The 26,058-nt window shown below is 49.0% G+C and overlaps 1 protein-coding gene across 13 annotated transcripts in view; it reads right to left on the bottom strand.

The window, feature by feature from the left end:
• ZNF536 (zinc finger protein 536) overlaps positions 1-16,026 on the bottom strand; it is a 436,740-nt gene extending 420,714 nt beyond the window's left edge. For 4 of the 13 annotated variants that reach the window (XM_086689545.1, XM_086689557.1, XM_086689547.1 and 1 more), the window contains exon 1: positions 15,418-16,025. The gene's annotated coding sequence lies outside the window, so the exon portion shown is untranslated. Of the gene's footprint in view, positions 1-12,415; positions 12,765-15,417 lie in introns of those variants that run through there. The other 9 variants (XM_086689551.1, XM_086689552.1, XM_086689558.1 and 6 more) reach the window with 4 other exon arrangements.
• Between the last annotated feature and the right edge of the window lie 10,032 nt (positions 16,027-26,058).

Raw genomic sequence — 26,058 nt, 5'->3', positions numbered from 1 at the left:
CTACACAATGCAATCTCTATACATCTGCAGAATCAAAAATCATTTTCCTCCAAAAATAACTTGCAAAGCATTAACTGCACTGGGATGAGAGTAGACGTTGAAACTACTATTTGTTGACACTTTGTGATTTAGGATTGAAGAGAGAAGTTTTCTCCAAATTAATGAGCCAGACATAATAGAGCACTGTCAAAATATTGATTTTATTTTATCCTACCTATTGTTGGCACTCTTCTCTTAGTTGGTGAAAAATAGAATTTTTCCCATTAGAGTTATCATTTGTTATTATCACATTATTTGCTATTTATTATGGAAAAGGAATCTCATGTCACTTTTCAAGATTAATATAGAACAATCACATGGAAAGTCGTGATAGAGACTAAAATAAAATACCAAATGCTTCCCAGACAATTTTTACTATAGACTGAAATATTTCTTAAGAGGAAAAGAAAAAATTGTTGGCTCAAATTTCATAAAATATATAAATTTAGATCTATATTTATATACTTGGGTAAAAATAACATTCGAACTAAAGCTTAGAAATTAAAATAATTATATTCATGCTTATTTGGCTTACTTAATAATAATCAAATTAACGAGTGGACAACAGCCAACATATATTTAGAACTACACAGGTGAAATTAGGGGAAATACTGTTTACCAAGTTCTGGTCCTTTATTCTAAAGGATTCGTTTTTTGTAGTGCCCATAACCATTTGTTCTCTTAATTCATGATAGATTTTGGTTAAGGAAGGGAAAATATTTAAGCAACTTTTCTGAAAGTATAATAAAAGTCATGCATTTGTTTCCATAATTTTTCTATCAACTCATTTACATTTTAATATTTTACATCGAAGTTACAATGATGTGAAATACGATATGTATGCAAGACTATTTGGAATGTTTACTGTTACTTAATGAAATTTACTTAATCATTTAAAACCAAATGATAAAGGGAAAAAAAATTCAGTATCCAAAGAGTCAGTACACACTTCATTTTCCACCAAAATTTTAAATTAGCTAAATTTAAAAATCACCATCGTAATCACGTAAGTAAGGAATGACAAAGGCCAGGCGTGAGGTGTAATTGTGTACTTTCACGTTCAACATCAAAAGTCCTCTTTGGACCTACAGGTGACAGAAACAAGTATCTAGTTTCCCTGCCAACCAGTCCGCTTCCTGAAAGGGAACGATGCTCAGGACCTCCAGAAAGAGCTGAGTGGTAAGAACCTCCTGAAGCAGCCAAGACACCTGAACCAAGCTCAAGGTGTCCCCATGCGGGCGGGAGCCCTGTCTGTGGGGTGTGCCCTCATCACCCCGGCACTCAGCACTCCACACACCACCTGACAGAGGCGCAGAGCTCAGTACACAGGATGGAAAGGGATGGAAGGAAATACGTGATGCTACTGCAGCCATGCAAGGAAAGAAGCAGCAACCGTGAGCTGCTGGTGCAAAACTCACGATGTGCCCTCTCTCTTCTGAGTGCATGAAGTATGGACAAGTATGACCAAATGAAGTACAAGAGAACTGTGTAGTCGGGGGGACACCCTTACAGCTGGGGTGGGGGAGAAGGGGCAGAGGGGAATCAGGCACCAAGGAACCACTCACGGATCGCAACAGAAACTAGAAGGTAAGAGCGTGGTAGAATTCTTTATCTTTGCAGCTAATTTTACTTTCTAGCTGTTCAGTGTGGCTGGCACAGAGTAGCAGCTCAGTGGATACTTGTAGAATGAATGAATGATCTGTACAGGAAGAAGAATGTACAGGATGGAGGGCCACAGAGAAGGACCACTTGGAAGGCAGATTATTGACTGGGGATGGCAGTTCTAAGGCCACAGCAGCCAGTGCCCCTCTGCAGGCTGTGCTCACAGCGGACCGGGAGATCAGCCCAACGGGAAGACTTTGCCTTCCTCGTACAAAGAAGGAAGACCGCACTATTCTCTGGGGAGCAATGCACAGCCAGCTCCAGCCACCCTGGCCTTCTTCATTCTCCTCAAGTCACCAGATCTTTCTAAACTTAGGTATATTGCACCTGCTGCTCCCTCTGCCTGGACATTTTCCTCACTCTTTGCCTTGCTGACCCCTTCTCACCCTTAGTCCTATAAGAACACCACTGGCCACCTAGTTGCAAAGGAGCCCCCCTCCCCGCTTTCTTCCTAGATAGTCTTAATGGTCATGGTTGAAATGGAAAATACATGTGTGTCTCTCTCAAGTTGGGAACTATGGTCGCCAGGTCCCCAGCACCCAGCACAGTGAATATCTGCAGGATGAGTGAGTCTGCGAAAACAAACTGCAGGGCTTGGTGACACTGCCGAACAACGTGAAGAAGTAAGGGCCACAGAAAACCAGCCCCCCACAGGCTCTGCCCCCACCACCTACTTCTCCACCTCAAGCAAACACAACTCCCATACTCAGAAACACTCCGAAGGAGTCTCACCCTTCAGGGGCCAAGACATGAGTATGATAGAATCTTTGCAACTAAAACAAGTCTGCCTGTCTCTTGAGGCTTGATTTTCCAACTGCTGTATGTGTTCCTGAAAGGTCCATTTCCAGAGGAGGTCCAGGCCAGGGACCAAGAGCCCCAGGCCAAAGGGCACATGCAGGTTCAAGTTCCATTCAGAGGACCCAACATCGCCATCAACCAACCGCATGACCTTGAGCAAGTCAACCCCCTATGGATAAGCCTCCCTGTCTCCATCCCAAGGCAGGGAGTGTTGGAAGGATTAAATTAAATAATGCCTTGTATTTTAAAGCCAAGGCCAACTATGTAATAAGCACTCAATAAATGCTAGCAGTTTATTTATAGGACTTGATCTTGGTTTCATATTTCTCCCAGGAAGATGGGATCTTGCTTCTTACTATAACATCACCAGGGTATTCCTCATTTTCTAAGGATGGCTGGCATTTTCCTTTTGTCATAGATTTGGGGTCCCTCCCAGTGAGGGAAAGTCAGCCCAAATTCCACCTTTTCCCCTGAGGGAAAAAGAAAAGTAGTTATGTTCAACCCGCCACCTCTCATGTAGGTGACTCATCTTGAATGCAATGGCCTCAAGTTCAACTCCATTTTACATTTCATGCTTAAGCACTAGGCTCCCTTGAAAGCAGCAGGTGATTGTAGGCCTATATGCAAATTAAGCACATCCCTGTGTGTGTGTGTATATATATATATATATATATATGTGTGTGTGTGTATATATATATGTATATATATATATGTGTGTGTGTATATATATATATACATATATATATATATATATATATATATATATATATATATATACACATATATATATAAAATCTAGAACCTGGAACATAAGAAATCATTATCACTGCCTTTACTTTCACTTTTCTCTTGATATAATAGCTCCAAAGTGATTCTGCTCTCGTTCACAGCACCCATCTTGCCCAGGACACAGAATGCACTTGACAGATACTTCCTTGGCATCTTTGGCTTTAGTCCAGGGAAAAGATGAAAACAAGGGCCACCACATTCCCACCAAGATCCCAGCAACCAGTAGGGGTATGTGTGCGTGCGTGTGCGTGTGCGTGTGTGTGTGTGTGGCCTGGAAACAGGGTGCTAACGTTTCATGGATTAGAGTGAGAATGTTTGTTTAGTGAAGACATAAACCCCACCCCCACCCCATACCCTTCCATGAACTCAGCTGACCCTTTAAAATGCATCTTCTGAAACATATAGGAAATCAATCAGCTGATACTTATTGATCCCAGGTAAATAACTCCAAAGGCCAGCCAGGGAAACAAAGGGGGAATCTCCACTAGGCTGTGCAAATGACTGATGCCCACAGTTTCTAGTGGGGTTTCCGTTCCTAAAATATTTAACAAAATGTGTAAAACAAGTACTAGCAGTAGCTGGCCATTTGTTGAAGAGCTGGTCTCTGGACTCATTAATTAATCACCGTCTCTTTTAATCCTGATGACTCAATTAGGGAGGATTATTCCAATTCTACTGATGAGAAAACTGAGGTTTAAAGATAGGAATGTCCCGCTCCCAGAGAGCTTGTAAGTGCTGGAGTGGGTGTCGAACCTGGCCCCATCTGACTGACTCTGGCCACTGCCATCACTGTGTCACACTACTGAAAAAAAGCCTTCCAGCTCTTCCTCATTTACAAACCTGATGTTTCTAGCTCAATAAAATAAACATCTTGATCATGGAATGAGGGTGGCAGCATCTCTAAAAACTAAATTATGCAAAAAACTACCCTATAGATATCGATACATGAAGCAATGCATGCACTATGAACTCTTGCAAAAACATTTAATTAGCAAATAAAATGCACACAAAGAATTTCCCTCTTTAGACTCCTCTTCTTCAGAAGCAATGATGGAGTAAGTGGGAAAATGCAGTTTCCCTGAGTTAATCAAAGGGTTAACAGTTGGCTGATGATAGAGATTAATAAAAAGAGGGTGCCCTTGGCTCCCCAGTCCAGCAACAATTCAATTTTCCTGCCTTCAAGATGAAGGCGGGCAAGCACAAATTATCATATTAGAATTTTGCATTGGATTCTGCTCAGCCCTCGACTGCTAGAGAAGTAAGCACCGAACCCCCAGCCTCCCCAGGCCACCTGGCCCCTTCACAATGACCTCTGCAGGAAGCCAACCTCCACCAGAAATGAGTCACAGAGACAGATTCCAACTCAAAAGTCTGTCCTGAGGAATGAAGCAGCTGGAAACCACTCACTCTTTAGATCAATGAACAAATTATTTTATTGAAGGTGGTATTTGGAGATCACACACAAGAATTATGTGATTTCTATCTCGGCAATATTATCATGCAAAAGGAGAAAAAGTTTTCTCAACAGCAAACCCCCCGTCGTCCCCAAGATCCACACACGAGCCTTGTATTTTTCACCTGAGTAGCCAGATCCTAATGCACGCAAAAGCAAGCGGTGCCTGAAAACACCATCTCACACAGGTCTAGATCCTGTCAACCTTTTGAGACGTGAGGCAAAGGCATGAGGTTCAAGTGGCTGGTATCGTTGAGATAAAAGGGCATTATGTCAAAACGCGGCCGGTTCTTCTGGGAAGGCTTTGAAAACCGTACATACTCTAATATCTGGAATATATTACTGGCCCTCACCAGACAGCCATCACTAAAGAATAAACACACCAGCAGGCACAGCATACACACATCTCCCAAAACCAAAAGACAGGCCGTATCACCACTTGCTACGTCACAGAAGCACTGTCATGGGAAATGCCTATCAGATGACCAGACCCTGGATGAGCCCATCATTTGTCACACACTTAGAAAGCCACCGTGTCTTCCTGTCTTCCTTGGGGTGGCAGCTGTTATTAAAGAGGACATTGCTACCTTACAGCCTTAATCAACACATTTTCAGATCGTGCGAATGTTTGGATCATCTTGTCTGTATTTCTTCTGCCTCCAAAACATGCTAGATGAGAATTTTAAATGGAACTAAATTCCTCATGCACCGCCCCCCACCAGCAAACTTTAACAAAAGCTTTTTCAACATACTTCCAGAATGTGTGTGCAAAGGGTGACACAGCTGAAAAGAAATGGGGGGCGGGGGGGGGTGCTGAAACAAAACAAAACAAAAAAACACACAGAAAACAGATATTAAGTTGTCAAGTCAATGATCTCAGAAAAGAATTGCAGAGAGTGTCTGGCGTTTTGCTTTAGAAACGGAGCATCCGAAGAAGTCCGTGAGAGCTCCAGGCTGGCCTGCAGCTTCAGAGGGCTCCTCCGAGCTCCAAGTCCACGTCCGTCCATCCGGAGTGGCGGCGCACAGGGCTGAGCGAGAGGAGGGGCCTCGAGGACCAGCCCCGAGGCGGCCCTCCACCATCAGAGGCGGTTTGGCTGAGCAGATTAAATCCTTTTCATGTCGGCATGTGGCGGCTTTGCTCCCTCCCTGCGTTCCCACACTACACTTTTCCACCTTTTGAACTCTTCTTGGGCTATGGGAGCTGGGTTGTCACCCACCAGCGCTGACCTTCTTTCGGGTGGAAACGTCTGTGCGTAAAGTTTCTCAGATACTGCAAGAATCCTGCACTGAGTTTAATTAGCACATCCAGCCATGTTTCATCAGTGAGATGCTCTTTGCTCCGTGCAGATTTAAGGCTGCTGAAATAGCCACTTGGCATCAACAGATTACAACCCCAAACTGGGAGCCCTGGCCGCGGAAGCACAATAATTAAAGCACTTTAGCTGTAATTTCAGTAAGATTTCCCACCCCCTTCAATAGGCTTCATAGAAACGACAGCCCTTCTGTAATAATTTGGAAGGCTTTGCCTGACTTGACTTTAATAGATTTTAAAAGAGAATGAAATTTTTTTAAAGAACCAAAAAATGCCTGTGCCACTTTTTTTTCTCTCTCCAATAAGGAATCAATGCTTTTAGACATTTTGAAAAGTAAAATTCAATAATCGAGCTATTCAAAGAGATGTAAGTTTTCTATAATATCCATGTGTTCTGCTTGCTTCTCTACAGTTGGTACAGTTTAGCTGACACAGTTCCCAAATATTTTCTTCCTCTCGAAAACAAATTTACAACAACGCGTATGCCCTCCAAGTGGCAGGTTCCAGTGTACGTTTTCAACTTGCACATGAAAGATGAGTTTAATGGGACCGGGAAGGATGGTTTTGTCATAGTCCGCGCTGAGTATTGTACGCATGAGTTCCCAGGCTAATCCTGCTGGCTTCAAATTCTCTCTTGACCTTGCTGGAGCCTTGTGGCTGCAACAAGTGTCACAAGCTTCAGTTTGCCCACTAGTAAAACTGCTGAGGGATGCCCTTCACTGGGTGGTTAAAAGAACTAGAGGAGATAACACACCCGAGGTGCGGAACGCAGGGCCGAGCATGAGACAAGACCCAAGCACCAGCAGCCAATGCAGGAGTCAGTGTTCTGGCCACCTCCGCACACCTACACAGAAGTGCCCCAGACCCTCCCTCCCCAGATGCCCAGAAATACAGGCATAAATCTTAACTGAATTCCTGAAAACCCTTGAAGGCCCTACAAGCTAGCCCTTCCGTGAGCCAAAATCCCATCCAAGTCTACGGGAATTACGTGGGAACCTTAGATGCGCAGGTGAGACCACCATTATAATTAAGGGCATTGCTGTGATTAATCTCGGTTTTAGCGACTGTATGGGTCGGGTTTTACAACCTAAATAGAGCTACTTCATCCTGGGGGACAGTACGCGTGCATGTGTAATTTGGTCACGAAACAACAAAAAGCTAAAAAACATGAAGGAGGCTGATGGTCCCAGATGGATGGAAAAGGTGGAGTGAAGCATGGGGAGTGGGCAGACCAGCATCTGGGCTGAAGAATCAGCAGGGAGAGGGAGAGGGAGAGGCAAGAGACAAGCCCACCTCGGTAATCAGAGACCCAGCGCAACACGGCTCAGGTAATCAAAGCTGTAATGCACTGATCGAAAACTTGCAGGTTAATGTCAGCTCAAGCCTACGGTGATCATTTTTCCTGTGTCAAAATGGCACTTAATTTTCTCATTGTAAAGCTACAGAGTAAGAATAGGTAGGTAAAGGAGGGGGGATAACCCTACAAACGGATTTTCCTTCCTGCATCTCTTAATGCCCTCGAGGCATCTGCGTGACTTTCCTTCGAGGCCCCTGCCCCTCAAAGAGGGCTTGCTTTGGCTGTCCAGAACCTTCTCCACCTGCCCATGAAGCCTCCAAGCCTGGTGTCCAGAAGGCTGTGGCTGGCTTCTTGGGTCTATAATGAAATCACAGGGGTCTTGCAGTGAGTATGCCCCGGGGCAGCTCACACCAGCCAGGGGAGTCGCACTGCAGCAGCGGAGGGGTTAAGCATGCCAATTCTGGAGGCAGACTGCGTAGGCTTTAATCCTAGGGCCACTACCCATCCCTCTCAGTGCTCGAGGTTCCCTTCCTGAAATTTCGGACAAATATAATACCTACTGACATAGACAGGTTGTAAGGATTAAACAAGTAAAGCATTTAGAACCCATGCCTACCACACGGTAAGTGCTCAAAAAGAATCCCAGCACCCTCCTCCTGCCAGCAGGGTGCCCGGCCTCAACTCTGAGACCAAGAATGGTTACTTCCCAGTTCTTGATTCGTACATCACTGTCAGGGGACCCAGAACCCAACTCCCACCCACAGGGCCATTTTCAGGGTGTAGCTGATATAAACACAGTCAGAGCTGAGAACCACACCTTCACTCTGGACACCCTCTGCCCACTATTCTTCCACTGTGGGAGTCTTCCCTCTTCCCAGACACCATAGGTCTGTGTCCGTTTGGTGCAGGGCCCAACTCCCTGCTGCCTCACGGCACTGGACATGTCTGTCTCCCAACAGCCTGTGCTCTCCCAGTGGGTGAAATCTCTGTGTGCTCCCTAAGATGGCCAGCACAAGGCCTGGCACATGGAAAGCATGGGAAATGAGCCTGATTTCCCCCCAGGGGACACATGGAAATGTCTGGAGACCTGTTTCATTGTCACAACTGGGAGGTGCTACTGGCATTTAGGTAAGAGGTCAGGGATGCTGCTAAACATACCACAATGCACAGGACAGACCTCCACAAGTAGGTAATGGCCACAGGGCCACTGTTGAGAAGCCCTGTCCAGGAACACAATGTCCAGGTTAGTCAAACAAATCCCACCAAAGGCCTCACCCTGAATCTTAGCTCTTCAGGCGGATAAACCTGACCTCTAACTGGCTTGGAAGCTGTGAAAAGCCAAGTACCCCATGTCCTTTGTAGTCGCAAAAACCCCATGAGAAGAGAAAGACCAAAGATCTACAATGATTTCTTAAAGTGAAAGTTGGGGGTGATCAGGGCCCTCACGCAGCCAACAGAGCCAGCTAAAACCCGCCCCGATCTCCGCACAATGAAGCCCCATGGCAGACAGGCAACAGAAGCCTGTTGATGGCATAAACTGGGCAGGAAGGCCCTGACCCCACCCCCAGGCACTGCCAGGACCCAAGCCAGGTGGCTGGCTGAGTAGCTTACCTTCCTGAGGTGGCCTCCATCCATGTCTGCCTTCATTTGGGGAGGAAAGGAACCCTGGGGTGGCACAGGGAATCTAGGGCAGATCACCTGCACTCCTCGGGCTCCATATTCTCAGGATATATGTTCCCCTCCACTGCACACATACACTCACAAACTCCCTACTCTGCCCTGAGTAGTATAGTTGTGCACAAAAAGGAAATCATCTTGGGACAGGTGCTTCAAGCAGGCAACACCCTCCCCAGCACATGCACGAGTACACACACGCATGCACACACACGTACACACACCAGTGTCACCACAACTAAGACCTCAGTCTGCACATATGACCGCATGAATGACTCCCTAGTTTAGCTCAGCTGCTGACCCCTCTAAGGGCACTCAGTGCTACCAAGGGTGGCCCAGACAGTCTAGACCTGAGCAACCAATCCCTCTCCTTGACAAAATGCCTCTGTCCCAACAACTCCCAACGGGGTACCACTCAACCAGGTAAAACACACAGTGAGCCTCACCAGCCAGGCAGAGCCTTCCACCCCCAACTTGCCCTGGGAATGCTTCTTTCCTTCTATCCTCCCGAAGCCCTGCCATGGCATGTCCTGGAGGGAGCATGCCGGTATGCAGGGCAGGTATGGTTTCACAGAGAAAGCCCCTATTAGCAGAGAGGAGTCTCTCCAACGCCAATGAACTCGTGCCTTGCTTTTAGACCTCCCAAGCCGGGCTTCGCAGCCTGAGAAGGCCATCTGACCACAAGTGTCCTTCCAGCTCAAATCTGAGGCCTGCCTTGGAGACAGGATAAAGCAGGGCTGAGCACTCACCTACTCTAGGTTCTGGAAGAGACATTTGGGGACTGCTGTCCTCAGCATGGACAAAAACTGACCTGGAGAAAGCTCACTTCTGTTGTTAAACGTGCATCAAGTCTCACTTTAAATAATGCTGAGAACAAAATGCAAGCTGATATTTCAGCTTACTTAAAAGGCTTATTAAAAACACTAAATCCAAAGATGTTAAAAAGCTATAATTGTCCTCATTCAAACTGGAAAAATAAATCCATTTGCTTTCTTCTTTTATGATCCTCTTCTAAAAAAATAAGTTCATCTGTATTCTCACGAGCATCACTGCTGCCTTTCTTTGCCTCCATTCAAGGCACCTTAAAAACACCTGTGCCATTCATAGCCAACTTTTGAGCAAAAGGCAACCATGTCTGGGGAAGGCTGTTTAACTCCGATTTCCTCATGCCAGAGATAAGCTTGTCTTGCTCAAAAAAGTAAGATGGAGTTCAGAGTTCATTTGAATGGGCTTGTGGATTTTATAGGTCTGAGCTGATGGAAATTTCTTTGGTTACCTAAGGCAGAGCAGACAGCCTAATCGCTCGGCTTTTTGGGGCTTGGCAGGCAGTGACCCTTCAGGACCCATTGGGCGGCTGTGGTTAGTAGGGCTGTGCATACTGGCCACCTCCCTGTCCTCTCCCATTATAGGGGTTACCGGCCTCCGGCTCGGACCAGAGCAGCGTGACTGTCGCTCCCTGCCTGCCCTAAGTCGTCCGTGAAGATAGCCCCAGCCAGCAGTTAACTTGCTGAGTTGTGAGGATCTCAAGCCTGCTCAGAAGTTAAGCACTCCAGGCACAGAACAAGATGGGTTTTCAGAGCAGTGGTCCAAGAGAATGCAAATTTATCGAAAGCGCTTTCTCCAGGTTTTCCATAATTAGCATTTATGTCTCCAGGAACTGTCTCCCCGAACCCAGTTTAGGGTGAAAGCATTTTAGAGACTTTCTCTGCAGATGACATATGAGGTACTAACCTTTTTTCATATGCCCAGATGTTAAGTTCATTTTCATCACATTTATGCAAATTTCATTTGAACAGTAAATCAAAAGAAATCTTAAATCATTGTACACTATTTAAAAATCCACACTAAATCCGGTTTACTTGCAGTGATATTAACATAAAGTCACAGTTAAGGGACTGAAGGTAGAAAGCAGATGTCACAATCCCTTCTTCCATGCAACGGCCCCAGAGATACCTGGGGTCCTGGCCCTCCATCAGTTCTAAATGTCTCTGCCTGGTCACCACTGGATTCAAGTTTGGCCAGATTAGAGGCGCTCTAGAAACAGAAGCCTTCTAAAAGTTTTCCAAACTATAGGACAACAGAGGTCTCTCAGTCCAGGGGCCTGTCACCCATGTCAGTGTCTGGACTGAGACAGGACAAAGTTCCAAGGCAGGGGCCCAGTGGTGAGACTTCTGGCAGCTTGCTCCCTCCTCAGTGGGGGGAGAAGTTAATTCCTAGGACTCTGCAGGCCTGCATTTGTCAAGGCGCTGGACGTCAGTGCTATCATTACCAAGCAAATCAGCCAGGCGGTTAATGGTGGAATCAGGAGACATTTGCACTCTGGTATCAGAATGACATCATAACTAAAGCAGCCTTCAGCCAGAAGCTCTAAGCTCTCTACAAGCAGAGGCCAGAGGGCTGCTGGGGGCGCCCCCCTGTGACTCCCCAGGCGGGAAGCTGAGTCCTTACCCCTTCCAGGAGGGGTGGTGGGCCCAGCCCCTAGCAAGTTCCTAGGCAAACAGGAACCAGGGCTACAGTTCTCTCCCAAGCCAATCGACTTTCCCCCAGGTTCTGAACACTGTAAATAATACTAATAATATATTATGTATTTTTAATAAAATTTAAGATCCTATAAAAACCACTTTCCTCGCCAGGCAAGGGTTGGTATTTTATTAATGCAGCTACATTTTGGCTATAGCATTTATGGCATTTCCAACAGAATCGTCAATTTCTCGGTGACCCCATCTAGCAAAGAAGCTCTTTACTCTCTCCTTTGAGCAACAGAAATAAATGATGCTGGGGAAACGGGGCGGGGGGGTGGGGGTTCGGGAGCTAAGGAAGAAGCCCTTCCTGGTCTTGTTTTGGCTGCTTTTCTTTTTAAAGCCGATCACTCACACGCACGCACACACACACACACACACACACACGCGCGCGCGCGCGCGCGCGCACACACACACACACACACACACACACACACACACACACACAGAGCCAGAGACACAAACCTTAGAATAATGGGGGAAGCATTTAGCTAGCTGCATCCGCGGCGCGGCGCGACGAGCAGCCGGCCCCGCTCGCTCTCGCTCGCAGCTCTAACCCTCCACGCCGGACCCACTACTCGCCCGGGACCCGAGATGCCCAACTCCACCGCGCCCCAAAGGTCGCCTCCCGAGTCTCGCTACAGGTACACGCGTGGCCCAAACACCTCACCTGGCCCGAGAAGTCGGGAGACAGAGAAGAAAAAGTTCTGCGAGCTGCCAGCCGGGAGCCCCGGAGCCCGCGGCCGCAGTCCTTCTCTGCCAGCGAGCAGCCCGCAGCCGAGGCCCGCCGGCAGCGCGCGGCTCCCGGCTCCTCGCTGGCCGGCTTTGCGCGCTAACCTCTGGGCGCGCAGAGGCCACGGCAGGGCACTTACTTGGCACTCGCTTTGGTGCGTGCAGGTCGTCGTGGTGTTCACTTGGGTTTTCAAACAAGTTTCAGGGAGGAAGAAGGAGGCAAAAAAAAAAAAAAAATCCAATTATGCAAATTGGCTCCGGACTGGGAGGCGCGCTCTGGATCTGACGCGGCTACTGTACGAGTTCTCGGAGCAGCCCCGGGCCGGGCAGATTTATGCGGGCGCGTCACGGCTACGCCAGGTCCCGCCGCCGGAGCATCTCGAAGTTAATTAAAGCGGTAATGTCCACTTTCCCGGCGACCCTCCGTGCGCGGGTTTACTGTTTCACGGTCCAGCCCGACCCGGGCGAGGGCGGGGGCGCTTTTCCCCACGCCTCTCGTCCTTCCCTCTTCTTGCTCCCCCTCTTTTTCCTCTTTCTCTCCCCCCCCCCCCCGTTTTTCCTCTCTTTCGTCTCTTTAAGTCGCCTGCCTTCCACTCAGTGAACAATGAACAAAGATGTGAGTGATGGGAAAAGATCGCCCCCTCCCAACCCCAGCAGTGAGCAAAGCCGGTCTTAAAGTAAAAACCCAGTTGCGAATATCAAACTGGAAAAGAAAACAGTGCGTTCCCAGCCTGCCCCCACCATACCCACACACGCACGCACGCACGCTCACCCCACCCCAAGTTCACCTAAGCCCTGGCAGGGGGCGGGGGCGCCGAGGCCAGGGCTCCAGGGACTCCCCAACTCGCCGGAGACACCCGGGACATGAGAGACTGGGGGGAGGGGGGGTGGCCAGCTCTGAGGCCGAGCTCGCTTCCCGCGCCCCTCCCCGCCTGCCCACCCCCCCTCCCGGACCCCCTCCCCGCGTCTACACCGGCCAGCCGGGCCCGGCGGCCCGCTCGGGCTGCCCGGCGGCCGGATGCGCTCAGCAAACGCGGCCCCTGTCGGATTTCTGCTATACTGCACAGCGGCGACGGCGGCGGCTGCCGGGAGAAGGCGCAGGAGGAGCGGGAGGCCGGCACCGCGCGCGCACTCGCCCCTCCCGGCCCACTGCCCCTGGCCGGTGCCCGGCCGGCCGCCCGCTCCCACCAGCGCGCGCACCGGCGCCCCCACCCGCGCCCCGGCACGCACCCGGCGCCCGGACCCGCAGGCCAGGACGCCGCGCAGCCGCCGTATTTTCTGCTAAAGTGAAAACGAAGGCGGCTGACAAATCACGTCTCCTGTGAGGCACTCGTTAGACATAACAATATCCGGCAAACAAAACCCAGCCGCGGCGGAGACAGGCGCGCGGGGCTGGGACCCCGCCCTGCCCCTCCTCGGCCCCCAGCTCCTTGCCACTGCCCCGCCGTCCCTACCCAACCCCCAAATGATCGGGGGCTGTGTCCAGGTTGGCTAAGAAGGCGGACAGTAGGAACGCTCACAATACAGAAGTGAAGGGAGGGAGGGGGCAGACAACTTTCCACCTGTCCCCAAAGAAAGCCCCGCTGGAGTTTCCTTGGAAGAGTTAGGAGGGAAGGGGGGTGGGGACAGATCTCTCTCTGCCCCGCATCCCCTTTCTTTTTTCTAACTTCTCGGCGCCTGCGTTTCCACCTTCCGCTTCACGTACATCCATCTATATAGAGATATCTATATTTTAAATTATTTGCAAAACTGCAACAGATGGGCGCGTCGAGATCTGGACACTTTCCTACTCATCATCAAAGAAAAGCTCCCCCCCCCTTTTTTTTTTTTTTTTTTTTTTGCCTAAAATACATCCTGGTCCCGCCTACGACTGTTTTCCTCAATTCTTGATCTTCAAAAAATAATGTCTTGAAGCAAACAGAAAGGTTTATCACAAAGATCATTCTCCCCCCAGTCATACATCTGGGCTAGTGGATCTGTTCCCCCAAACTGCACTCTTCCCGGACGCCCCCAACCCTCTCTCTCCTCCGCCTTCCAGAGGCCCCCACGCCCGGACCCCCTCACTCCGATTGGCCTCATTTCTCCAGCCCAGGGCTGGCCGGCTCCCTTCCCTTCATAAACCTGTTACTTATTTCTTTCTTTATTTGTATCTTTGGCCCCCGGGCCGGGCCTGGACTGGGGCAGGTGCTACGGCCGGCGCCTGTGCTTGCGGGCGACGCGGCCTTTCCTGGGGTCGCGGGTTCGGACCCTAGCACCCCGACCTCGGCCTCGCCCGGCTCTCAGGCCACAGGAGGCCAATGAAAACACAAAATGGCAGGTCTCAGCGGCCCTTGGCGCCCGTAAGTTTGACACACTGTAAGCATCAGCTAACTTTGATTTTAAAAAAGAAGAAGAAGAAAGAAAGAAAAAGGAAAAAAAAAAAAAAGAAATGGTTACAAATTAGCCTCTCTCCCCCCCGGCGGCGGGGCCAGAATCCCGCAGCGAGCCGCGAAGGGAGAAAGGGAACGAGGGGCGCCCGAGTCTCAGGCAGAGGAGAAAATGGGGAAAGTCACTTGAGCAGAAGTTTCCGCAGCCCCAGCCTCCCCCTGCACCTACGACTCCCCCCACCCCCCAGACCCTTTTGAAAGTTTCCCGGGGCCTGAGAGCGGCGCGCGAGCCGCGCGCGGGTGGGGGGCGCGGGCTGGGCCCAGAGCTGGGCGCGGGGTCCGGCCCGCGCGCCCGGCTCGCGGCCCGGCGACTCCTTTTCAAAGTAACGGTCCCGGGACCGCGGGCGGGGGAGGCGGCGGCCCAGGCGCGGGTCCCGCTCGCCGCCGAAGTTCTCTAGCGCCATTCGATGCCCGGCCGCCGCCGCTTTCCCGGTTTCTTCCTCTTTTTTCCCCCCGCTGACAGCTTCTCTCGCCAACGTCACAGCCACGGATATTTAATTAGACCGTATTTTTTAATCGCGAAGGGGCGAGAAGGAACCCGGCGGCAGGCCTCGCCGAGATGGGGAGGGGGAGGGGACGGGGGGCCACGCCAAGAGTCCAAACTCACTTTGCCACCTCCCGGACGCCGCCCCCCCCCGCCGCCGCGCCCCCCCCCCCACCGCCCCCACCCCCACCGCGCCGCGCCCCGCGATCCCCCCCACCTTTGTTTTCCTTACCTTAAACATTGAAACGCGGGCGTCGGGAGCAAACTCGGGCACGTAAACGGAGCGTTGTAAAAGATTGTGTTCAATGAATAATGAAACATGTCCACATGATTGACTTGATCATTTTCCGGGGCTGAGGGGGGACGGGCGCCCTGCTCGCGCGCCTCGCTCGCCCACTCGGCAGAGCCCTGTGAACTGTTCCCAGCCCAGCCGGGGCAGGGCGGGCTCGATTTTCATCTGCCTCTTTTCAGCATCGCCCCGTTCATTGATACTCATCACCCAGCCCCAGCAGACATCCCCATCCCCGGCTTGGCCTCCCCCTATCTGGTAGGTGAAATGCATTGTACCATTAAAAACGCTCTCCATTGTCGCCCTGGCATAATTCACAGCAACTAGATAGGTCTTGCGGCATTTAGCTTTGATGAGCCAGAGACTGAACCCTTGATATAATAATCTACAAAGAATGGTGTGTGATCGTCCATTTTTTCTCTCTGTCTAGCAACTAAGAAACCATTTAACACAGCGCAGCTTGCTTCTGACCTTGAGCTCATGTAAACACACTTATTAAAATCTATCTATTCTCCAAGAGCTACATTCTGATTGTCAGACTCGTTACTGAGACATATATCAGCCCCTTCGCTTGTCACTACTTTGCATTCCTGCCTTTGACTAAAGAATTTTTTATCCAGCCGAGAGGGAGAGAGAGATTGCCACAGAGGGAGAGGAGAGAGAGACGGAGAGGGGGAGAGGAAAAAGCTTAATTCTTACCTGCTCCTGAAACTATTTAAAGTCTGTTTCTTTTCTGGGGGAAAAAAAAAAAAAAAAAAAACTCCCGGGTGAATCTCGGTGGACAGCGGGACGCGGAGAATCAGTCACAGCCCGGGCGTTTAAGGGAGTCATCAGCGATCAAATGACGTTGATCCGCGCTGTAACCTTGTGGCGTATTTAATGTAAATAAGGCAGTTATGTTGCCAATCGCCGCGATACAAACACGAAGAGGTCCTCAGCCTTGCCTCCCGCGCCTGCCATTAGAGGCGACTTTATTTACAGACACTATTTAGGAGATCATGATAATTCTAAAACAATACTAGTGCCAAATGATTATGAAAATATGATTTTAATTAATCACGTAGTAGGCAAGGAAATTAGCATACGGTAATTAAACTTCGAGAAAAACGTCACGCAGGTTCTCTGCCTTATGGGTCCAGAATAATCATCACGCGGTGGGCTCCAGGACTTAATTATCAAACAAAATAACTTTTTTAAGGCAACTTTGCAAATGCTGGTCCTCAAGGCAAACGCTTTGGTAAATAATGTAAGGCGAGGTAACAAGGTAGAGATGTGAGTGATGCAGGAGGTTGGGTTTCTGCGAAGCAAGGGAGAGGGGGAAAGAAGGGGGGAAAAAGCTGAATAATGCAATTATGGATTCTCTGTCCTAGAGTTGACAAAAGCTGGTGCCTCAAAAGCCTCTTTGTTATGGGATTATATAATGATCCTGGTGTCATTATGGGAAAAAAAGATTCAGTAATAATAATAAAAGAAGTATCCAGATACACCAATGAGGAGCTTGTTTTAAAGAAAAGACTCGCATGTGACATTGGGGCATGTTAATAGCAGAAAGACAGGATCCAAAAGAGTTGACAAATAATGGAGGAGAGAGGGAGGGAGGGAGGGTGAGAGGGGGAGAGAGAGAGAGACAGAGACAGAGAGAGAGAGAGAGAGAGAGAGGCCTGTGTTGTGCATGATTAAGAAGGGTTGGAGACAGATTGATTATTCAAAACGCCAAGCCACAGGGACACTTAAAACATTGATTCAGGTAAGACTTGTTCTGGCCTGCCTGAACTGAGTTCCTCTAAGATGACTGGCAGGTTTTAAACCAGGGCACCACAATACATAAACAGCAAAGATAAAGAAGAAGCAGACACAACCTCCCTACCCCCCACCCCACCCTGTGGAAGGAGGCACTCAGTGGCAAACGACCGGTGCAACAGTGAGGTTAGGTACAAAAAACTCCACACCAAGAGGAGCAGCTGGGCAGCGGGCTGGACTAGGGGCTCAGGTACAGACGCAACCCAACTGTCCCTGGCACCTGGCCTTGGAACCTCACTGCCTATGGTCCGCTCCTCTGTGCGCGCCCCGCCAGTGGGCACCCGGCCTGGTCACCCATGCCTGCACCCTCGGACTCTTTCCTGAATACCCAGGGCATTCTCAATCTATATCTGTCCATCATTTATCTATCTGTCTGTCTCTCCCCAGGATTTCCGAGAGTGAGAAAACAGTGTTTCCCCCAACAGGCTAGTTCTATGAGATTCTTAAAGTCCACTTAAATCTTTGCAGTGGTGTTAAAAAAATTTTTTTAAAGCCCCCGCCTACCCAAAAAAGTTTAGGAATTCAGTTCTCATTTTCCAATCTGATGTGTCTGAAATTCTCTTTGAACAAATTCCAAAATACAAGGTTTTTTTTTTCCTTGTATAGAAATTAGCATCGCAATCACATCAATGATATCACTATCTCTATGGGAATGATAGCTGGAGCAGTGGGGTGTTCTTTATTTCAATTCTTCGTGGATCAACTGATTATACTCTGTCGTCTTTTGAACCTGTTATTGTAAGTCAAGTGATTCTTTATAAGTGACAGCTCGGACAAAGAGGCGAGCAGGGCCGAGCAGGTCGAAAGGAAGTGGCCATATGGACTTGGAGAAAAGGCACTTTCTCCCCAAGAGAATGGGGGTGGCAGTCGCCTTTTAACCCTCAAGCCGCCGGCCCCCGCCTGGACCGAGGGAAGCAGGGAGCCGGACCGCGCGCCCTGGAACTGTCCCGGGGCCCTTCGCAGCGCCTATATGGGCTGGTCCCGAGTGGTGGCCTCCTGACCCGGGGTACGTCTTCCAGGCCCGGGGTGGCCGCGGCCTTCGAAGGCCGCGCACCTCAGGAGGGCCCGGCTCCAGGCGACCTGGGAGACCTCGACTGGTGTGCACAGCCGCTCAGAGGCCGCAGAGGTTTTGTGCGGTTCAACTGGCCTGACCGACCCGGTAGCGACCGCCCACCACCTGGAGGCCGCGCCCCACCGCCTGAGCCCTGCTGAGGATTCGAGCGCGGAGCGGGGCGGGGCGGGGGGGGGGGGGGGGGGGGGGTTGCGGCGAGGAGGGCGGGTTTGCTGGCGCCCCCTGTCGGCGCCCGTGCGCTCTGCGTTTCCTGAGGACTCGCGCTGGCTGCCCTGGGGCTACACTGGGAGACCTCCCCGGGCAGCGGAGCTCCTTGGAGGTGGGAGTCAAGGTGAGAGGTGAGGAGCACTGGACAATGACCAGAGGCCTGGCGTCCTCCAGAGACCGAAACTTGACGCCTACCTGCATCCCACTAAAGCACAGAAGAGTCTCCCCACCCCCATGTGTTTGGTGGCCACCTCCTCTTCTCCCTGTCCAGGATTTCTGGGCCTCTCCACCCTTTTCCTCTAGCTCTGGCCCTTCCCCGAAGGCCTCTCCTCACTGACTTCCTTTGCTCCTTCTGAGACTCTGGATTACCTCTCAGCGCTGCTGCGCAGCTTGGCGGGGCCTGGACGCCTGTGGCTGGAGTTTCAGCAGAGACTCCCAGAGCCTCACTCTATCCCTGCATCCCAGAGCCTTGCACTCACCCATCCTCACAGCCCTCTGGGTGTGAGACCAGAACCAAGTTCCCCCACCTCAGACCTCAGTGGAGGTGGAGGTCTGCCATTCGCCCCGGGGACTCTGATCAGGACTTTCCACTCGTGTGATGTCTTCTTCAAGATGACACCAGCCTTCTGACTTCTTGAAACTGATGGAAGTCATTGGGAGCCTGGGCTGGCAAGATAGGTGGTCGTGGGCAAGAATCGAGGTGGTAAGACTCCTGTACCAGCTCAGAAGCAAGGGCCTGGGGAGCTGCACCATGTTGGAACATAAGAGCATCTTGTAATGAGTGCTTGGCTTCTACGGGTGCCTCCTCTGAAAGTAATACTTCTCACACAATAGATTGGTTCTGACCGCCTCCCTTGGATTACCAAAAGTGGCAGTGATTCATAAAATGTTACCCAACCACTGCTTTAGACTTGCACTTCCTGTGACAACAGCACTCATCTTGTTTTTGTTTCTGTACTGCTCCACTTCCCCCCCCCCCTTCTGTTCCTCGTTACTCTGCTTCTCTCATGGTATCAACAGGTTAAAACCTAGCCATTGAAAGGGCCATCACTGGGGCGCCTGGGTGGCTCAGTCGGTTGAGCGTCCGACTTCAGCTCAGGTCATGATCTTGGGTTCGTGAGTTCGAGCCCCGTGTCAGGCTCTGTGCTGACAGCTCTGAGTCCGGAGCCTACGTCAGATTCTGTGTCTCCCTCTCTCTCTGCCACTCCCCTGCTTCAGATTCTGTGTCTCTCTCTCTCTGCCCCTTCCCTGCTTGCACTCTGTTCTCTCTCATGCAAAAATAAACATTAAAAATTGTTTTAAATTAAAAAAAAAGAACGGGCCATTACCTATGACTAAAAGAGTGAAGCACACAAGGGAGAGCATGCTTGGGTGCTGCTTGGGCTCGGGAGAGGAGGGGGAGACCAGAACCAAGTTCCCCCACCCCAGACCTCAGTTTCCCCACTGTATAAAGATACCCTCCAATGATCTGTCAAGCCCTCAGGATCACAGAAAGTCAGTGGTCCTAGGAGCCTCCTTTAGGTCCACCTTCTTCAAGCAGAAGAAAGATGCTGAGAGATCTGTAGAGGCCCATGTGTTTGGTGGGGAATTGGTCTAGACACCTACAGGGTCCCATCTGGATTCTCATGGAGAGTCCCTGCTTCCCTGACCAAGTGCTCTCCTTTCCTAGGGGGAAAGCCTGCCTGAGGCTCAACCTTGAGGCTTTCTTCTCCTCCCTACACAGTTTTCTCTGCTGCTGAGGTCAGGCATCTCTCTCCATGGAGGTGAGGGAGCAGACTTCTCAGCTCAGGGTGAATGAGCCTTCAAAGACTCCCCAGAGAGCAAGGTTCAGAGGTGTGCCACCAGAGGTGAGAGAGGTGATCCCTCAATAAGGAGAACTTGGGAAGAGTCTGACCTACGTGGCTATTCTGCCATGAACTATTGGTCCTTGGCCACAGGACCCCAACCCCAAGCAGAGGCCAGTCATTCCCATCCTTATCTCCTCCAGCATCCTCTTTTAAGCATACCCTTATAAAGACCTGGAATGCCGCTCTCCCAGAAGTTCCCCCCCAAAGTTGTACACCGCTGCTGGTTTTTCCAACAAAGAGAAGAAGTCAACATGGTAACATCTATTTGTCCTGGCAGAACACGTCCTTTATCCCAGCAGGTGCCCCTGCTTTTCCTTCCTAACCTAAGGGCATCTGGCCAGGGATCCTGCTTCAGGTCCCAGCCCATCAGTACATCATCGCTCTCTGAACACTGTAATTGGTCCAGGAATGGGCATGTGGCCTAAGCTGGTCCAATCAGAATGAATCTTGTATTTTATTTTTAAATACACACCAGTGGTGGGGTTGAGCTGCTGGAGAGCTGTGGTCCCCATCCTCACACCAAGACAGGAGAGCAGAGAACTTGCAGAGGTCACCAAGGAGGAGTCTGAGAATGGCACCCACAGAAATGGAGAAACGGCCCTGCTTGTGTTAAGCCCTACATCTAGCCACACCCAAAACCAGTACCATTCCTGCATCTCTCCATTTTGTGAGCTGGCAAATACCCACTGTTACCTTAATGCCATTTGCTTTGGGTTTTCTGTCACTTGCCACAGAAGCAAGGAGGCCCGATAATACCCTCTGCATTGGGTGAAAAAAAGGAATACCTGGACCAGGGGTCAGAAAACTCACAAACAAGATGGAAGCAAGGTGTGTGGGGCAGGGGGAGGGAGGGAGAAGCCAGACTCCTCATGCTCTTCTGGGCAAAAGAGCAGCCAGCAAACTTGCCAGACGTCTCAGAGCTACAGGTGTGCCTTGCTTTGCATAGTAGCTCTGTTCCAAAAAAGATGTTTGTAAATTGAATTTTTGTAAATTGAATCTGATTTACTGCATTGGGACAGCTAGTTATTGAAGGCATCTCAACAGACGTCTTTCATAAAGTGAATGGTTGTGTTCTGAAATAACAAATTAGTGGTAATTTATTTATAATTGTAATTTTCCTACCTCGGTCATATTTTTTTTTATTTTTTTAAGGTTTATTCATTTTTCAGAGACAGAGCGTGAGCGGGGGAGGGGCAGAGAGCGAGGGAGACAGAATCTGAAGCAGGCTCCAGGCTCTGAGCTGTCAGCACAGAGCCCGACACAGGGCTCGAACTCACAGATGGCGAGATCATGACCTGAGCTGAAGTCGGACGCTTAACCAACTGAGCCACCCAGGCGCCCCTCGGTCATATATTTTAAAGTGGGACTCACCTGGATGTCTTCATGGTGTCTTTGTATAAATTAGTCAAAGGCCAAGAAAGTCTGCTGAGCTATACTGGATAGAGTTACAACAATGCATTCCTGCTCTTTTGCAAGACTGTGGAGCTGGAATATCCTGGATGGACACTGGGCATCCACTTTGGGTCCCTCACTTACCTGCAACAGCCATCATTGATTTTGAGTTAGGTTTGGAGGGGTGGGGGACCATAAAGCTAGTGGACTTTTTGGTCAGAATGTGGCTTGTGCTGTGTCTACCTGCACAGGAATCAATGAAATAGCCCATGATCTCTAAATTTGGGGGCGGGGGGTCTTTTAAGACTGCAAATTAAAACAAAGTATCATGTTATGAAATAAAACTACCGGTGGGAATCCAAGAACTAATTTTCTTAAGATGTTGGGATCTTTAGGGGCACCTGGGTGGCGCAGTCGGTTAGGCGTCCGACTTCAGCCAGGTCACGATCTCGCGGTCCGTGAGTTCGAGCCCCGCGTCAGGCTCTGGGCTGATGGCTCGGAGCCTGGAGCCTGTTTCCGATTCTGTGTCTCCCTCTCTCTCTGCCCCTCCCCCGTTCATGCTCTGTCTCTCTCTGTCCCAAAAATAAATAAACGTTGAAAAAAAAAATTTTAAAAAAAAAAAAGATGTTGGGATCTTTATTATTCTCCTCCCATGCTTTCAATGTGTCTACCATTTGGCACACAGCCATGACGTGGTCCCTGCTTTGTCAAAGTTCCACTTTTCAGGCCTGCTTTTACCTTGGGAAGAGGTGTCAGTTTTGTTTGCCACTAGAAACAAAAGGGACCAAATATTGGGAAAATGTAGTTTTCCAGAAAATGTTATAGCTAGCTGTTGGCTCACAGATGTGAGCTGGTCCACATACATCAGACAGAATTACCACGAATCATCCCCAGTGTTTCCCTGGGTAAATGCTGAGGTCTATCACCATCTTCAAGGAAGAAAGTGGGAATCAAATGAGAATGACCAAGTTAAGGCAAAAAATAAGTCCCTTGACTCTGGCCAACACTCAGAATCCTGAGTGAGCCTCCCCTGAATTTGCCCAGGGCACAAACCATGGAGGTCAGAATGGGCAGTGAGCCAGGGGGGCTAAGAGGTTCATCCTGGGAAGTAATATCACTACAGAGACTTCATTTTAAATCCTGATTCCACCAAAAGGCTAAGTTGAGTCATATGGATCTTGGGAAATCAGAAAAGGAAGATGGGAGGAGGGGAACGTGCTGAGTGTCAAATGTATGTTGATGGTACCAGACTCCAAGTGGGGGACAAAGCTGGGGCACCTGGGTGGCTCAGTTAGTTAAACATCCAACTCTGGATTTTGGCTCAGGTCCTGATCTCATGGTTCATGAAATCGGGCCCCACATCAGGCTTAGGAATCTTTCTCTCTCTCTCTCTCTCTCTCTCTCTCTCTCTCTCTCTCTCTCTCTCAAAATGAATGAATAGACTTAACTAAATAAATAGTTTTTAAAAAAGTGGGGGACAAAGTTGAATCAGATGGTGTCATTCAGGGGGAGATGGGAGTAGCTCAGAGATGGTGTGCGTGAATCCCTGGAGAATCTCTGGGAGTCTGTACCTGCACTTGCAGCCACAGTTATTGAAGGCTCTAGAGTCCCGTGAGGGCTCTAGAATCCTCCAGGGTATCCTGCGGTCTGTGCCTGGGAAAGTCGGCTAGCAGAGTGGAGACTGGGGACTGGCACCAAAGTGTATAAGAAGGCAAATATGAAACCACACTAGTGACTGAGGACAAATTTATTCATTTTGGTCAGCATTTGAGACATAGTTATATCCACCCAGCTTATCCAGCCCTCCTCTGACTCTGAGAGTACAATCTGTGGACCTGCCACGGTTACAGCTGGCCGCTCAAGGAGTGCCATCTAAGGCTCTGCTTGTGGGACCCCCTCCCCATTCAGAGCTAGGAGCTTCTAGAAGACAGACACCAAGCCCACTCCATTGCTAGACCCCAGGCCTACCCCAGCCTTTGGCACAGTATGGTATGAAGGAATTTTGATGGAACTAATCAAGAAATTAGTTTTAACACTTAAATAATTCATACTATATGTTGGGTACTTTTTTTAAACCTTTATTGACAAATTGAATGAATGAATGAATGAATGAATACATGAATATCACTACTTAAAATGTGTTGCCCGCAGTAGAAATCAGTTGCTACTTTTAAGGATTAATGGTTATTTTCTCTGATAGAAAGTAACCCTTGATGCACATTAAAGAATAATTAGAAACATAAGAATGCACAAAGAAAATGATTATATCTCCCTTAATGTCACCCTGTTAGCTTTTTGCGTATTTCCCTCCAAGAATTCTTCTCTGCATATCATTTTTTTCACAAACTTTGAATCATTCTCTATAAGCAATTCTGTGTCTTGCTTTTATTCTCTAACGGTTGTTTTTAAAAAGGCAACAAGCTCAAAATGGAGTCACTTGTGCTGAGCCCCACATCAGCAAACCAAGACCTAATACCTAACCTAACTGCAGTTTCAACCTCCCCCAGGAGTAAACCTTAACCAATCAATGTGGAATTTCCTGGTCAGCAGTAGTGAGGTAATCTGCTGGATAGACCCCTTCCACCCTCCAAAGAAAAATGAGGTTTCACTCTTTCCTTGTCCCTGCTTCCATCTGCCTATAAAAGTCTCTCACTTTGTTCAGCTCTTCAGAGGCTTTCCTAGATGGGATGCAGTCGGACTCATGAATCATGAAAAAAGCCAATTAGATTTTCAATGCATATTTGCATTTGTTTTTTAGCAGATTTGGCAGCAGTAGTGGGACTGAAGGAGACTTCCATTGGCTTCAGGGACAACACAGGCATGATACCTGTGAACTCTTTTGAGTGTTCTGTCCTTCTCACTGTTTCTAAGGGCTGTGGGTCAGTTCCTCTGGGTTCTGAGCTCTGCTGTCTTTGTGTTGAGTTTCCAATCTAATTGGCTTTCCAGTATGTAATTCCCCTTTTGGAAACCCAGTCCAGTCCACAGTACTCACTTTTGGAGTCTCCTGGTTCAGCCCTTTCTCTAGTCCCAAGCTTCACAGGAATTGCTGGTGGTATACACAGAGCCTTCTCTTGGCCAGGACGTAGTAATATCTATTGGGTACTGCCGATACCTTAAGACGCACCTGGTTTATTTGTCTTGTTTTGTGTTGACCAAAGATGTTGCAGCTGCAAAATTGGTGACTCTCCACCTAACCCAAAGACTCCTGTGTTAGCCATGGTTGTTGGTCACAAAATGGGTTAGAGTGACACTAGGTCATCTGCCAAACTCAAGAAAATTTCCATGCAATAAGGTACAACTGTAAAATACCACACAATCCCCAGTCACCGAGGCACATCGCTTTTGGGTGTTAGTTTGGCTCCAAGAGACCCAAAGGCTTAGCTGGAAAAAAAAAAAAGTAATAATAAAAATGGAATCCTTAAATTTCAAAGAGCTGAGCATATCACCTTCCAATACACCTGCCTATTTTATATCTAAGAACTATGGTTCTGGAAGCTGTAAATCTCTATACGAAAATGCCAACATCTTACTAAGAACAACCTGTTGTTACAATGGCCATTATGGGGAGCGTTCCAATTGGATAAGATCATTTAAGAAGTGCACTTGAAAGCAAGGACTCCCAAATCAAGCAAGCAGAATGGGGTACCTATTTTAATTGCATGCAGAAGCCTCCAAAAGGCTTTAAAAATTCCAAAATAACTTCACTGAAAGACTTGTAAAAAGTTAAAGATACAAGAAGTACCTAAAACAACACTGTGAGATTGACATAAGTCCTACTGCTCCTCTCCGTCCTCCTTTGAGCCCTCATTCTACTAATCCTGTGTCTAAACCATCTTCCCATTTAGAGGGGGCCACAAGACAGTAAACAGAGGTCCACCAAGTGTAGCTTTAAGCTAGCACCAAGTGTAGACACCCCTGTATCTACCCTCAAAGGGCTTCTCCCAGAGTTGACAGGACTCTGAGGGATTTTCTGGTAGACTGCCACGTAGTTCCCTTAAATAGACAAGAGAAACTAAAATGTAATTGATGAAAAATATTGCCAAATTCTGGCAGATAGCAGAGCCTGCAGAGGGGATCCTGGGAAAACTGGCAGAAGCCAGTGAAGGATGAGATTTCTTACTGGAGCCCTGTCTTCCAGATCTCTGCCTGTAGCGCCCAAGTAGAGTGAAATATCTTTGCATCCTCTTTGGGAACTTAAGTCCATGGGTTTTCCAATGCTGCCAGAACTACTTACTGTTTCCAGCTAAAAACTGGAAAGATATTTAA

This window comes from Puma concolor, chromosome E2 (assembly GCF_028749965.1).
Source record: "Puma concolor isolate L17-30 chromosome E2, mPumCon1.1.hap2, whole genome shotgun sequence".
NCBI lineage: Eukaryota > Metazoa > Chordata > Mammalia > Carnivora > Felidae > Puma > Puma concolor.
Note: the sequence above shows the minus strand (reverse complement) of the source record. Positions and strands in the feature narration are given on the sequence as shown.